We start from the raw sequence: 13940 nt of genomic DNA on the forward strand, positions 1-13940 counted from the left end.
TTGTTGGAAGTCAGTGCCTAGGGCTGTCCTGCTGGAGGCCCTCCCATTGCTGGTGCTTTAGCCCTCCCACATTCCTGGCCCAGCTCCACCTGCAGCTCCCGGTAAAGATTCCTCTCAGGTGTGCTGCAGCGCTGCCCTCTGGCCCTCATCAGGCAGCCCTGGGTCTGGTCCCATCACCTGGCCCTCAGCCAGTGCTCCTTGAGTGCAGCACTGGCCTCCATGGGTGAGGGGTTCCTGGCCTCGGCCCTGTGCTCTAGAGGGCCTTGCTCCACCCTTTCCAGTGGGGTGGAGAGTCTGTGGAGGGCCGAGGACCTGAAGCCCCTCCTCTAGAATGCTATGGGTACCTGCGACCCTAGAATTCCCTGCACAAATGTCCCTGAGCTATTCCCAGGGCTTGCTGGGGTTTGTCCCCTGGCCCACCTTCCCAAGAGCAACACTGGGCTCATGGGTAGCACTCACCAAATGCGTGCACCCTCTAAGCCTATGTCCAGGAGTGTGGAGTGGGGGGTGGGCAGAACTGACGTGAGAGCTGGGGTGTCCACAGAGATGGACATGAGGCCCTTCCAGGTTCAGGATGAAGAGCAGGTAGGAAGAGAAGATGGCTGGGCCACTAACTGGGGGCCACTTTTCCAGCAGTGCCATTATATTAGTTACCTATTTTTGCATAACAAATGACCACCAACTTACAGCTTAAAATGGCACATACATATTATCTCACAGTTTCTGTGAGTTAGGAATCTGGGCAGGGCTTAGCCAGGCTCTCTGTTTTAGAGTCTCTCGGGAGGTGTTGTCTGGGGCTGCAATCTCATCTCAAGGCTTGATTGGGGAAGAATCTGCTTCCACATCCAGGTAGCTGTTAGCAGCATTTCAGTTCCTTGAGGGTTGCTGGACTGAGGGCCTCAGTTCCCTGCTGGCTATTGGCTGGAGGCTGCCCTCATTCACTAGTAATATGGATCCCTGGAACAAAGCAACTTGCTTCATCAAAGCCAGGAAGAGTGGGCATCTGCTAGCAAGAGAGAAGCCACTGTCTTATATAACCTAATCATGGATGGAACATCCCATTACCTTTGCCATATTCTGTAGGTTAGAAGCAGCTCATGGGTCTTGCCCACACTCAAGAGGAGGGGATTACATAAGGATGTAAATGTCAAGGGTGGGAATCACTGAGTGTCATCTTAGAAGCTGCCCGCCACAGCCATATCCAAGCACAGAACGCCAAGGAATCAGAAAGAGTTCTACATTCAAACCTGGCTTTCTTAATTCATTATGAAGTTATATATATAAAGGGGAGAGAATAGATAATATTTTAGTCAACATTTTTTTAAGTCAACAGTTTCTTAGCTTGAGTTACACCTTTTAAATATTTAAAAGTGTATACACTTAAATATTTAAAAATATTAAGGCCAGGTGCAGTGGCTCACACCCATAATCCCAGCACTTTGGGAGGCAGAGGCAGGTGGATTGCTTGAGCCCAGGAGTTTGAGACCTGCCTGGGCAACATGATGAAACCCATGTCTACAAAATATAGAAAAAAATAAAATAGCCAGGCATGGTGGCACACACCTATAGTCCCAGCTACCTGAGAGACTAAATTAGGAGGATTGCTTGAGCCCAGGGAGGTTGAGCCTGCAGTGAGCTGAGATTGCACCACTGTACTCCAGCCTGGGTTACGAAGTGAGACTTTGTCTCAAAAAAATGTAAATGAGGCAGAAAAAGAGGGAAGGTTAAAAAAATTTTTTTAATTAAAAATAAATATTTAAATATGTAATAGTGAGCTTACACTGATACTCTCATGCTGGCCCCATAAATGTTAGGGACAGGCCTGCTTCTGTGCCACCACCTCAGACAGGGAAGACCTGTGGGCAGAGTCCTATCTGCTGACTTTTTGCCAACCACCCAAAGCCTAGCACAGTGTTATTGGGGCTCAGAAAATCATACCCCAGCTGGGCACAGTGGCTCACACCTGTAATCCCGGCACTTTGGGAGGCTGAGGTGAGCAGATCACGAGGTTAGGAGATCGAGACCGTCCTGGCTAACATGGTGAAACCCCGTCTCTACTAAAAATACAAAAATTAGCCAGGCATGGTGGCGGGCGCCTGTAGTCCCAGCTACTCGGGAGGTTGAGGCAGGAGAATGGCGTGAATCCAGGGGGCAGAGCTTGCAGTGAGCCAAGATCGCACCACTGCACTCCAGCCTGGGCGACAGAGTGAGACTCTGTCTCTTAAAAAAAAAAAAAGAAAAAGAAAATCATAACCCAGCCAGGAGCAGTGGCTCACGCCTGTAATCCCAGCACTTTGGGAGTATGAGGCGGGCAGATTACCTGACATCAGGAGTTCGAGACCAGTCTGGCCAACATGTTGAAACCCCGTCTCTGCTAAAAATACAAAGTTAGCTGGGTGTGGTGGCATGCACCTGTAATCCCAGCTACTTGGGAGGCTGAGGCAGGAGAATTGCTTGAACCCAGCAGGCAGAGGTTGCAGTGAGCCAAGATTGTGCCACTGCACTACAGCCTGGGCAACAAGAGTGAAACTCTGTCTGGAAAAAAAAAAACAAAAAACAATGAACAGAAAATCATACCCCAAAGTATGGTGCTTTGGCATGCTGAGTGCTTTGAACTAAAGAGGAAGCAAGGCCTCTCTGACCTTCTTCTGCTCTCCTGCCTCTCACCCCTCTTTCTTCCCCAAAATACAGACAGGGACTTTCTCTGAAGTTCCCTCATCTGTCTAAAGGTATATCCTCCCAAAAGAAATTCAATTGTCATTAGTCACCTCCTGGGGATCTCATCAACCAGGGAAGATTAACATCACAGAAGAGACAAGGTTGACACCATGCCCAGACAGACTTTGTCACAGGCTGTCATTTATTCTTCTTCCCCCCAAATCAAAATCATTTACTCTCCAAGTTGCCCACATCACCCCTCACTCTCCCATATGAAGAGAGTATATAAGCTTCCAACCCAGGTGCAATGGGTCACGCCTATAATCCCAGCATTTTGGGAGGCTGAGGAGGGAGGATCACTTGAGCCCAGGGGTTCAAGACCAGCCTAGACAACATAGTGAGACCCCCCCCATCACTACAAAAAAATTTTAAAAATTATCCCAGCTACTCAGGAGGCTAAGGCGGGAGGATCACTTGAGCCTGGGAGTTCAAGACCAGCCTAGGCAACATAGTGAGACCTCCATCACTACAAAAAATGTTAAAAAGTATCCAAGTGTGGTGGCGTGTGCCTGTGGTCCCAGCTACACAGGACTCTGAGGAGGGAGGATTGCTTGAGCCTGGGAGGTCAAGGCTTCAGTGAGCCATGATTGCACCACTGCACTGCAGCCAGGGCTACAGAGTAAGACCTTGTCTCAAAAATAATAAAATAAATAAATAAGAGATTGAGTCCCTGCAAAAAAAAAAAAAACAGAGAGAGAGAGCAAGCAAGTAAATAAGCTTCTAGATCTCACTGGGTTTGGGAGGTATTCACTTTTCTTTCATGTGATACCCTGTCCACATAATAAATTTGTATATCTTTTTTCCTGTTAATCTGTCCACTGTCAGTTTATTTCATAGACTCAATTATGGAACATTCAGGGGATAGAGGAAAAGTTTTATTCTTCCCTACAGTGTCCCTCGTGTGAGAGACAATCAGTAGAGTTTGCCTGGGCATCCACTGGCAGCTGCCCAGCTCCAGTGGTAGCAGCCCCCAAACCCTCTCCCATGAGGCAGCAGGGCTTAGTGGTCGGGCTTCCTTCTGAGCAAGAAGAGAGGATACCAAGTGGCCCAGGAAGGGAGAGGCACAAAGGCCACCACACTAGCAGGACAAAGCCGACTCACTCCAGCGGAGGGAAAGTTTGTCTCTACATAAAAACAGGATTGGCCGGGCGCAGTGGCTCATGCCTGTAATCCCAGCACTTTGGGAGGCCGAGGTGGGCGGATCACGAGATCAGGAGATCGAGACCATCCTGGCTAACACGGTGAAACCCCGTGTCTACTAAAAATACAAAAAAAATTAGCCGGGCGTGGTGGTGGGCTCCTGTAGTCCCAGCTATGCGGGAGGCTGAGGCAGGAGAATGGCGTGAACCCGGGAGGCGGAGCTTGCTGTGAGCCCAGATCGCGCCACTGCACTCCAGCCTGGGCAAGACAGCGAGACTACATCTCAAGAAAAAAAAAAAAGGCAGGATTGTTAGGTTTCTATTTTTTATTTTATTATAAAAATATTGAATTATAAAATATTTAAAAATTATAAAAATAATGAGTATGGTTATATTTTTCAAAAGAAAATAAGAAATAAAAGAGACATAGTTTTACCGCCTGAAGTCCCTTTGTTGTGCGTGTGTATGCATGTTGTATGTTTTAATTTCCTTACCTAAAAAATGTTTTCTATGCAAAGCTCTTTTTTCTTTTTAAAATTTCTGTGGTTTTGGGGGTTTAAAAAAATAGAAGAGATTGCTAGGCATGGTGGCTCATGCCTGTAATCCCAGCACTTTGGGAGGCCGAGGCAGGCAGGTCACCTGATGTCAGGAGTTCGAGACTAGCCTGGCCAACGTGGCAAAACTCTGTCTCTACTAAAAATACAAAAATTAGCTGGGCGTGGTGGCACACACCTGTAATCCCAGCTACTCAGGAGGCTGAGGCAGAAGAATGGTGTGAACCCGGGAGGCAGAGCTTGCAGTGAGCTAAGATAGCACCACTGCACTCCAGCCTGGGTGACAGAGAGAAACTCTGTCTCAAAAAAAAAAAACAAAATTACATAAAAAATTTTAAAAAATAAAAAAAGAAGAGCTCATATTGTCTAGTTATGTACCTACTTTTTCAGAAAACTAATTTTTTTTTTAGATTAAAGAGGTAGAATTTTAAAATAACTTTTTTTTTTTTTTTTTTTTTTTGGAGACAGGCTCTCACTCTGTAGCCCAGGCTGGAGTGCAATAGTGTGATCTCAGCTCACTGCAGCCTCAGCCTCCCAGGTTCAAGTGATTCTCCTGCCTCAGCCTCCCTAGTAGCTGGGACTACAGGTGCTCACCACAGCACCCAGCTAATTTTTGTATTTTTAGTAGAGACGAGGTTTCGCCATGTTGGCCAGGCTGGTCTGGAACACCTGACCTCAAGTGATCCGCCTGCCTTGGCCTCCCAAAGTGTTGGGATTACAGGCGTTAGCCACCCCGCCCAGCCTAAAATAACTTTAAAACATTAATAATAGATTCACAAGGTCCAAAAAGTACACAGTGAAAAATCTCCCTCCTACCCCCTAAGTTCACATACTTGGCAGCAACCAATGTTAACAGTTCCCTCTACGTCCTTGCAGAGATGGTTTATGTACATACATGGAAATATATAAATATTTTCTTTTACTTTTCCATTTTCTACATAGTGGTAACACGCTGTACAGATACTTCTTGACTTACAATTAAGCTATGTCCTGATAAACTCATTGTAAGTTTAAAATGTCGTAAATCAAAAATTCATTTAATACACTGAACCTACCAAACATCATAGCTTAGCCCAGCCTACCTTAAATGTGCTCAAAACACTTAGTGCACAGTTGGGTAAAATCATCTAACACAATGCTTATTGTATAATAAAGTGTTGAATATCTTATGTAATTTATTGAATGCGTTACTGAAAGTGAAAAACAGAATGGTTGTATGGATACCATTATAAAGTCAAAAATCATAATAAGTCAAGCCACTGCAAGTCAGAGGCCGTCTGTATACACTACTCTGCATTCAATACATCTTGGAGATGGCTCCATATCTTTACATATTGGCAATTCACAACCTTGCCTGAACATTAGAATTAACTGAGTAGACTTTTAAAATCCTAGATGGCCAAGCCATATCCTAGACCAATTAAATTAGAATTTCTGGGGCTGGGCCCCAAGCATCCGAATTTTTAAAAACTTATTCAGGTAAAGTCAAGGTTTTGTACCACTATTATCTAAAAAAAAAGCTTCCGATGCTGAAAGAGGATCACTTAAGGCCAGGAGTTCTGGATCAGCCTAGGCAACACAGTGAGACACCTTCTGTAAAAAAACTTTTTTTAATTAGCTGGGCGTGGCCAGACACAGTGACTCACTCCTGTAATCCCAGCACACTGGGAGGCTGAGGTGGGAGGACCATTGAGCCCTGGAGTTCAAGACCAGCCCGGGTAACATAGGGAGATCTCATCTCTACAAAAAATAAAAAATTTATCTGAGCATGGTGGTATGCACCTGTAGTTCCAGCTACTTGGGAGGCTGAGGCAGGAGGATCACTTGAGCCCAGGAGGTCAAGGCTGCAGTGAGTCATGATTGTACCACTCCACTCCATCCTGGGTGACAGAGCAACACCCTATCTTTAAAATAAATAAATAATAAAAACTTCCTCAGGAAAAAAGTGGAGCCAGGCATGATGGCTCACGCCTGTAATCCCAGCACTTTGGGAGGCCAAGGCAGGTGGATCACTTGAGGTCAAGAGTTCGAGACCAGCCTGACCAACATGGTGAAACCCCGTTTCTACTAAAAATACAAAAATTACCTGGGCATGGTGGTGGGCGCCTGTAATCCGAGCTATTCGGGAGGCTGAGGCAGGAGAATTGCTTGAAACCGGGAGGCAGAGGTTGCAGTGAGCCGAGATCGTACCATCACACTCCAGCCTGGGCAACGGAGCAAGACTCCATCTCAAAAAACAAAACAAACAAACAAATAAAAAAAGGGAACAAAGAAGAACTACAATAATTCTATCATTTCTTATAGTAGAAAATTTCAGTGACCAATGGTCCTGGTTTTCCATCGATTGAGGGGTTTCCCACGATGAGAGACTTTCAGTGTGGAAGCCAGGAAATTCCCAAGGAAACTGGAATTAGCTGCTCATCCTATAAACAAAATTGATAGATATGTCTAAAGAAACAGAAGATTATTACTGAAACTGTAGTTGCAAAATTATAACTGAGAAAATTATTACAGTAAAAGAGATCTGACTTAACCAACTCCATCTTGGTTCTAACCTCCAAACTGTCCTTGTTCATTCCTTGGCATAAGCCAAACTAACTTTGGGAGTAATTTAGTTTATAGTTTAACTTTGAAACAAGGATGATGTCCCTTCCCAAACAAAGACAATGCCCTTCCCCTTCTGACCTGGGGACTGGACTGCCTTTGTAGGACTAACAAATTAACCACAAGATTAGAAATTATGGTTTAGGAGTCACGCAGATGGAGGTTACAAGATTCTGGCCCTCCTGGGGATGATATCACTATTGTAAAACCTAAGATGAGTGCTTGAGATGTTTTGCACACCCTGCACTTGATGGATCAGCTGGCATCACCCAGATAAAAAAACTGGCCCATCTGGTCTTGTGGCCCCCACCCAGGAACTGACTCAGCACGAGAGGACAGCTTTGACTCCTTATGATTTCATCTCTGACCCAACCAATCAGTACTCCTGATTCACTGGCCCCTGCCTATCATATTATCCTAAAATCCGCCATCCTCGAATTTCAGGGAGACTGATTTGAGTAATAATAAAATTCCAGTCTCTTTCTCTTTTGCAGTGCCCCTGTCTTGATAAATCAACTCCATCTAGGCAGCAGGCAAGGTGAACCTGTTGGGCAGTTACATTATCACTAATTAATAATTATCTAATTAATATTAAGACTATAAGAAGCAATTTTGTACTTCAATGAAAAACTGCATTTTCTGGTCCTGTTCGTTGTCTCTGAGCTATTTGCATCTCTTGATATGCAAACTGTATTACCTAGAAGAGCTTCCTTTGATTTCTTTCCCTTGTGGAAAAACCAGTTTGCCTCCATTTGTAATTCAATCTCTTTGTCCATTTAAATTTGTGTTCCTTTGACTTTTTGCTTTGAAGCAGTTATACCTGACTGGTTCCCTTGCTAATTAAGGAGAAAAATAAAATCTTCAACACATGTTCATTCTTGTATCTACATGAGAGTTATATCTTTATCATTTTCTAAAAATTATTTCTTAAAAAAGTGATAAAGGTAGCTACTAGAACAAAAATAATACACACCTTTCAAATTATCACTAAAAACACAAACAATAATAAAGCAAAGATAATAGACCAACACATAATTGTCATATCAACAAGTAAGTCATCTTACTTGTTGATATGACAATCATCTGCTAAAAGACATTCTCATATTTAATCACAAAGTAAAACCTAATAATAAAACAAAATGATTAAGAAAGGTTGTGGCCAGGTGCAATGGCTCACACCTGTAATCCCAGCACTTTGGGAGGCCGAGGCAAGTGGATCATCTGAGGCCAGGAGTTCAAGACCACTCTGGCCAACAAGGCAAAACCCTTCTCTACTAAAAATACAAAAATTAGCCAGGTGTAGTGGCACATGCCTGTAATCCCAGCTACTCAAGAGGCTGAGGCAGGAGAATAGCTTGAACCTGGGAGGTGGAGTTTGCAGTGAGCCAAGCTGGCACCACTGTACTCCAGCCTGGGCAACAGAGTGAGACCCTGCCTCAAAAAAAAAAAAAAAAAAAAAGAAAGAAAGAAAGAAAGTTTGAATACAAAAGGCTGAGAAAAATGTGTTTTTACCAAGCAAGTATAAAAGTTTAGCAGAGATTAGGCCGAGCACAGTGGCTCATGCCTGTAATCCCAGCACTTTGGGAGGCCGAGGCAGGCTGATCACGAGGTCAGGAGATCGAGACCATCCTGGCTAACACGGTGAAACCCCATCTCTACTAATAATACAAAAAAAAAAACTTAGCCTGGTGTGGTGGCACGCACCTGTAGTCCCAGCTACTTGGGAGGCTGAGGAAGGAGAATCGCTTGAACCTGGGAGGCAGGAGTTGCAGTGAGCCAAGATTGCGCCACTGCACTCCAGCCTGGGCGACAGAGTGAGACTCCATCTCAAAAAAAAGAAAAAGTTTAGCAGAGATTATGATCTTAATACTAAACTTGGGCAAATTCTGTTAAAAAAGAAAAATCATTAAATGAGACAATAGTTCTTTAATAATAAGGTTGGGAAATTCACACAATTGATATTTTTATTAATTCTTATTAATAGCTAAGTAACAAATAATACTTGGCAGTGGGCAAGGTGAACCTGTTTTGTGGTTACATTACCACTAATTAATAATTACCTAATTAATATTAAGACTATAAAAAGCAATTTTGTACTGCTTTTTATAGAAACATACCAGTTAGGGAGTTTAATTTAACCTCTCTTTTAGGCCATGGTCATAAGGTAGACCCAAATAACATATTTTTTTCAATGGAGCTCCTTTTTATATATCAAATTTATAATCTAAAGTCTAAAAACTTATTTTATTGTGAGGTATCTATGGAACGTTTTCAAAATTAATTGATTGCACAGTAATTATGTTACAAAAACTTCAATAAATCCCAAAAGTAATTACATTGCAAAAGGAATAAAGACACCTCTCTCTTTCTCCCTCTCCCCACTCTCTGTCTCCTCTTTTTCTCTAGGGTCTTACTCTTTCACCCAGGCTGGAGTGCATTGGTGATGATAGCTTACTACAACCTCAAAGTCCCAGGCTGAAGTGATCCTCCCACCTCAGCCTCTTGAGTAGCTGAGACTATAGGTGTGTGCTGGCATACGCACCTTGATAATTTTTTTATTTTTAGTAAAGGTGAGGTCTAACTGTGTTGCCTAGGCTGGTCTCAAACTCCTGAGCTCAAGCAATCCTCCTGCCTTGGCCTCCCAAAGTACTGGGATTACAGGCATGAGCCACCATGCCTGGCCTGAGACACCATTCTCTAATCATGATGTAATAAAACTAAAAATTAGAACTGGAAAACAAACAAACTTTACCACTTGGACTTTTTTTTTCCTTTTTGAGACAGAGTCTTACTCTGTCACCCAGGCTGGAGTGCAATGGCGTGACCTCGGCTCAGTACAACCTCCACCTCCCAGGTTCAAGTGATTGTCCTATCTCAAGCCTCCTGAGTAGCTGGGATTACAGGCGCCTGCCACCACACCTGGCTAATTTTTTGTATTTTTAGTAGAGACGGGGTTTCACCATGTTAGCCAGGATGGTCTCAATCTCCTGTCCTTGCAATCTGCCCACCTCAGTCTCCCAAAGTGCTAGGATTACAGGTGTAAGCCACAGTTGCCAGCCTACCACTTGGACTTTTATAACTCTCCCTGACTTAACACTAGGTCCAAAAAGGAAAAAGAAGGAGGAAGAGAAAAAGAAGAAAGTGTAAAATATCTCAGTGAAGGAGATCAGACTATGGTACCTCAAAATATATAACTTTGGTATAAGGATTATTTTGAGCTGAAGCAGCAGACACAGGAAGAACTCTCTGCCCTCCTATCTGACTACAAGCAGGACATACATTTCCTTTCTGCAAAGAAAATTCCCATTTGTAAAGGTCCCCTCACCCATACCAGGAAGAGGAGAATGGAAAATTAATGTTATTTCTAGAGATAGCACTAAATGAGTCTGCATAAACAACCCTTATCTGCCATGAGTTTCCCCCAGACTTTTTCTCATCACCTTCCTACAATTTAACCCCTTAGAAGCCCAAGGCTTCTTTTTCTTTTCTAGTCATTTCTCCATAGTTTATCACTTTATGTTAAAATGGTATATATGCCTTCAAATCCAATCATCTCTTTGGATTTTTCACTTGTTTTCTGTGAAGCCTAGTGCATGTACAAATATTAACATAATAAAGTTGTATGCCTTGGCCGGGCGCGGTGGCTCACGCCTGTAATCCCAGCACTTTGGGAGGCCGAGACGGGTGGATCATGAGGTCAGGAGATCGAGACCATCCTGGCTAACACGGTGAAACCCTGTCTCTGCTAAAAATACAAAAAACTTAGCCAGGCGTAGTGGCAGGCTCCTGTAGCCCCAGCTACTCGGGAGGCTGAGACAGGAGAATGGTGTGAACCCAGGAGGCAGAGCTTGCAGTGAGCTGAGATTGTGCCACTGCACTCAAGCCTGGGTGACTGAGCGAGACTCCATCTCAAAAAAAAAAAAAAAAAAAGTTTGTATGCCTTTTCTCCTGTGAATGTGACTCTTGACAGTTTGCCAGGTACTAAAACTGAGAGGATAGAGGAAAAGCTTTTTTCTTCCCTAAGTAGACAATAATGTTAGTGAAAACCATATATATCAGAACACATAGACTATAGCTAAAACAGTTTGTAGAGGAGAAAAACTATGTTAAAAATGCTTTTTTTTTTTGAGACGGAGTCTCACTCTGTCGCCCAGGCTGGAGTGCAGTGCCATGATCTCGGCTCACTGCAACCTCTGCCTCCTGGGTTTAAGTGATTCTCCTTCCTCAGCCTCCCAAGTAGCTGGGACTACAGGCGTGTGCCACCACACCCTGCTAATTTTTTTGTATTTTTAGTAGAGATGGGGTTTCACCATGTTAGCCAGGATGGTCTTGATCTCCTGACCTCATGATTCACCTGCCTCAGCCTCCCAAAGTGCTGGGATGACAGGTATGAGCCACCACACCTGGCTGTTAAAAATAATTTTAATCAAAATAATAAAATTCATTTAAAAAAAACTCAAGAAAGTTATAGGGGGAGGGGAAGAAAATCGTTCCTAAGGAAAGCAAGAGGAAGAAATTAATAAAGGATAAACAAATGTATTACAAAACATAAAAATTAGCACTAATAAATAAATCTGTGTGTTAGTTCTTCAAAAAGGCCAAGAAAGGAAGAAAGAAAACAAGAAAAAGAAACAACATCCCAAAAGAAAACCAAACAAAAGATATAAACAATTCATAGAAAATAACATACAGAGGGCTCTGAAACATAAACAAGGATGCATACCCTTATTCATCAAAAGAGATGATGCAATTTAAAAAATAATAAACAAGCATATGAAAAGCTGCTGAACATCGCTAGCCATCAGGAAATGCCAGTCACAACCATTGAGGGCCCTTGCCAGCCAACGAGAGCAAATCTATCATCTCACCTCTCACTTCTGCTGCGCTAACTCTTCCCTTCAGGCCCAGCCACACCTGGCTTCAGATGGCAGCAGTGATGACAGGTGGGAGGACTTGGATTCTTGGGACATGGACTCATTCTCTGTGGAGTGTGGAGGGCACTGGCACTACAAGGTAGGGGACCACTGGGAAGGAGAAGATGAAGACATCAAGGATAACTGGGATGATGATGATATGGCAGGGGCAGGGAAGGAAGGAAGCAGAAACAAAACCAGAAGTAAAAATTTCAGGCCAGGCGTGGTAGCTCACGCCTGTAATCCCAGGACGTTGGGAGGCCAAGGCGGGAGAATTGCTTGAGCCCAGGAGTTCAAGACCATCCTAGACAACATGGCAAAATCCTGTCTCTACAAAAAAAAAAAAAAAAGAAGTAAAAATTTCAGAAAAGAAAAAAATAACACAGAAAATACTCTAACCTTAAAGTCATGGCCCAGTGCACATGGCAAGTCAGTATGCCGAGACACCAGGTTGCAGCAGAGGAAGAGGTTTAATCATAGGACAGCCAGATGGGATCTCAAATCTCCCTGAGGAGTTTGGGGCTAGGGTTTTTAAGGATTTTGGAGTGGGCCCAAGTGTGGAGATTGTGCAGGGTGAAGTGATGAGACACGGAGGTAAGAACAGTGTATTATTGTGCTGATTCAGTTCCTCCGTGGGGGTCTTTAAATTGGTTGGCATCACTGTTTTGCTGGAATTCAGAATCTGCTTAAGCAGTTTTTAAACAAAAGTCTTAACCTCGGAAAAGGAACATTGGGGATGTAAATGGTAAGAGTCTAGTGCTACATAAGTGACTTAAGGTTACAAAGAAGTGAGTCAAAGCGCAGCCTGATTAATGCTTAATTTTTTTTTTTTTTTTGAGACTGAGTTTCACTCTTGTTGCCCAGGCTACAGTGCAATGGTACGGTCTCGGCTCACTGCAACCTCCACCTCCCAGGTTCAAATGATTCCTGTCTCATTCTCCCAAGTAGCTGGGATTGCAGGTGCCCACCACCACACCCGGCTAATTTTTGTGTTTTTTTTTAGTGCAGACAGGGTTTCACTATGTTGGCTAGGCTGGTCGCGAACTCCTGACCTCAGGTGATCCACTTGCCTTAGCTTCACCAAAGTGCTGGGATTACAGACATGAACCACCACACCCGGCAATGCTTAATTATAACTATATTTCTGGCCAAAATTCTTGTTAACCCTGTAAGGATGGCTTCAATAAAAGAGAAAGAACGGCAACAGAAGAAAAGACAATAAGAAATCAAGAAGAGGTTAGAAGAACGTGAAAAACCTAAAGTGCTAACACCAGAAAAATTGGCAGATAAATTGCAACTAAAGAAATCACAGAAAAAGTCGGATCTCGAATTAGCAAAATAAAACTTTGGTGTTAATAATACAGTTTATGAAATAGCTACGAACCTCTTTAAGAGGTAACTTCAGAGTTTGGAAAGTTACTAAAGATAAAATTACACAGTATGAAAAGTGACTATATTACACCAGTTTTTTTAAGTCTCAGTTTGGGATTAGTGTATTTCATCAGAAATTGATGACTTGCAGTGAAAAACAGAAGCAAGAAAAGCAAAGTAAAGCCAAAAATAAGAAAGGTGTGTTTCCCAGAGGGAGATTAAAGGCTACCATGAGAGACAATCTGTGTGGTTGTTATGGTGGAGGATAGATAGTACAAGACTTCATGTGACATTTTACCTTAAATAACAAAACCCAGAAAAACCACAATGAGATCTCATTTCATGCCCACTAGAGTAGCTATTATTGGGGCTCAGAACACAATATCTCCAATTATGGTGCTTTAGCATTGTAGGGGCCAAGGGGAACCCACTGGCCCTTTGAAGGTTTCCCTTGGTCCTCTGAAGATTCACCAAAAAATCACTGATATGAGGCAGATTAATAGGAGAAAAGGCATGCACATTTATTTAACATGTCTACATGGGAGCTGTTAGCATGAAGACCCAAAGATACAAGGACAATTATCGTTTTTATGCTTAGATTTAAAAAAGTATGGACAGCTGTATAGAAATATGATTGGACA

The 13940-nt window shown here is 43.2% G+C and overlaps 1 pseudogene; it reads left to right on the plus strand.

Moving 5' to 3' along the window:
• The first annotated feature begins 462 nt into the window (after positions 1–462).
• Positions 463–13568, plus strand: LOC116484256 (eukaryotic translation initiation factor 3 subunit J-like; annotated as a pseudogene).
• Positions 13569–13940: the final 372 nt, after the last annotated feature.

The sequence above is a fragment of the Hylobates moloch genome, unplaced genomic scaffold (assembly GCF_009828535.3).
Source record: "Hylobates moloch isolate HMO894 unplaced genomic scaffold, HMol_V3 SCAFFOLD_15, whole genome shotgun sequence".
NCBI lineage: Eukaryota > Metazoa > Chordata > Mammalia > Primates > Hylobatidae > Hylobates > Hylobates moloch.